Below are 1917 nucleotides of genomic sequence, written 5' to 3'. Positions count from 1 at the left end.
CTCGTTCTACCAACCCTCTGTGTGGTTGTTGTAAAATATATTTATATATATATGTATATAAAATATATAATATATACATATCATAGATATAATACGTCTTCCTGATGTGTTGAGCCTTTTAACATTATAGATGGTTCCTCCCCTCGTTCTACCAACCCTCTGTGTGGTTGATGAAAAATATATTTATATATATATTCTTTTTTTTTTTTAAAGTGGTCTGATGGAGGAGGCATCTGACCTCTAACTCTGCTAGTGATGATCACAATTAACTGCACAGTGATGATTCCGCTGAGGTCAGACTAGACTCCACCCACTAACCTTTGTACTAACTCTGACACCAGCTCTTCCTCCCCCAGGGCTCTCTGCTTCTCTGTCCATTTGGCAATTCATAGCAATGGTGACACAGAGCTCACGGACAGTACTCATCATTAGAGTTTATTAGGAAAATCACAAGTTACAGTTCAGCATTGGAAACCACTCAGGATACAGCTCAGTCTGGCAGGATTAGGGTTAGGGTTTGCGTTAGGCCCTAACCCAAAGGCAGGCCTTTCAGTGGCCCTCAACCCCTGAGCCTGGCCTGTGCCTTCTTCTCAAGCAAGTGTTACAAAGGTGGTTGATGTTGTTGTTAAGATGCTGTCAAGTCCACTGTGACTCATAGCAGATCTGAACTCAGCCCAGCCTTGCCCCGTCATCAGAATCACTGCCTTGCCAACTGCTGGAGTCACTGTGTCAAATCTTTTCCTTAAGGGTCTTCCTCTCTTTTTCTGAAGCTCTTCCTTCCCAGCATGATGCCTTTTTCCAACAACTGGCCCTCCTGGCAACAAGCCTGAAGTATATATGACGAAACTTCATCTTTCTTGCCTCTAAGAAGCTCCCTGGCTGCAACAATGAATGACTGGAAACTCTAAGTCTCTGTAAACTTCCATTAAAATTAGTAAGAAAAAAAAAAGCAAGGTGGGAGAAAAAAAAGAAATAGTAGTGAAAAAAAATGTCGACATGAAAGCAATTGTATCAAACTGACAGATGAGTAGTTGGGATAGATTTAGAGAAACTTACATAAACCATTTACTAATCAAAATAAAATGTTAATAGTGATTGCTTCTGGAACACACAATGTGTGGGAATGATTGACACACAATATGAATGAAGAAAGTGTGAAACAATGTATATGAATTTTGTATGCAAACCAATATAAAACTTTAAAAGTAATTTTAAAAACAAAACGTTGGGGAGCTCTGGTGGCCTAGTGGCAAGAAGCTGCACTGCAATCCCAGAGGCACATGGTTCAAATTCACCAGATGCTCTGCCGGGGAAGGAGGGAAAATCCCCTCCTGTACCAGTCAGATCTGATTTGACGGTACTCAAATAATAAAATTTAAAAAAAAAACCCCAAAATGTTATGTTTACTTCTTTATTAACATTAAAAAATAATACAAATGGGGAAAAAAAGAAGCTCCCTGGTTTCACCTCCTCTTGGTGTATTCAATGCTCTTCTCCACAGTCCAAAGGCATCCTTACGCATTCTAACTTTCAGATGCATGTTTTTGTGGTTGTTAGGGGCCATAGAGAAGACTACCAACTCATAGCGACTCTATAAACAGCAGATCTGAAGCTGTCCTGTGCCAGCCTCAACATCTCTGATAAACTCAAGAGTTTAAACTCAGGTTCCAGTCACTGTGTCACTCCATCCGGTTGAGGGTCTTCCTCTCTTCCTCTGACCCTCTCCGTCTTTCCCAGCGTGATGTCTTTTTTCAAGGAGTCGCCCCTTCTAACAATGTGCCCACCATGCATAGGAGTCAAAACCTCACTTCCTTCAAGTGGGAACAGATTTATAGCAGACCCTTCAGCAGGTTTTCAAAGGCTCTTAACCACCCAGGACATTGCTTCTCTTTCTTCTGTGGAGGAACTGGTGGATTT

The sequence above is a fragment of the Elephantulus edwardii genome, unplaced genomic scaffold (assembly GCF_000299155.1).
Source record: "Elephantulus edwardii isolate Elephantulus edwardi_28Jun2011 unplaced genomic scaffold, EleEdw1.0 scaffold00185, whole genome shotgun sequence".
In the NCBI taxonomy this organism is placed as follows: Eukaryota; Metazoa; Chordata; class Mammalia; order Macroscelidea; family Macroscelididae; genus Elephantulus; species Elephantulus edwardii.
Note: the sequence above shows the minus strand (reverse complement) of the source record.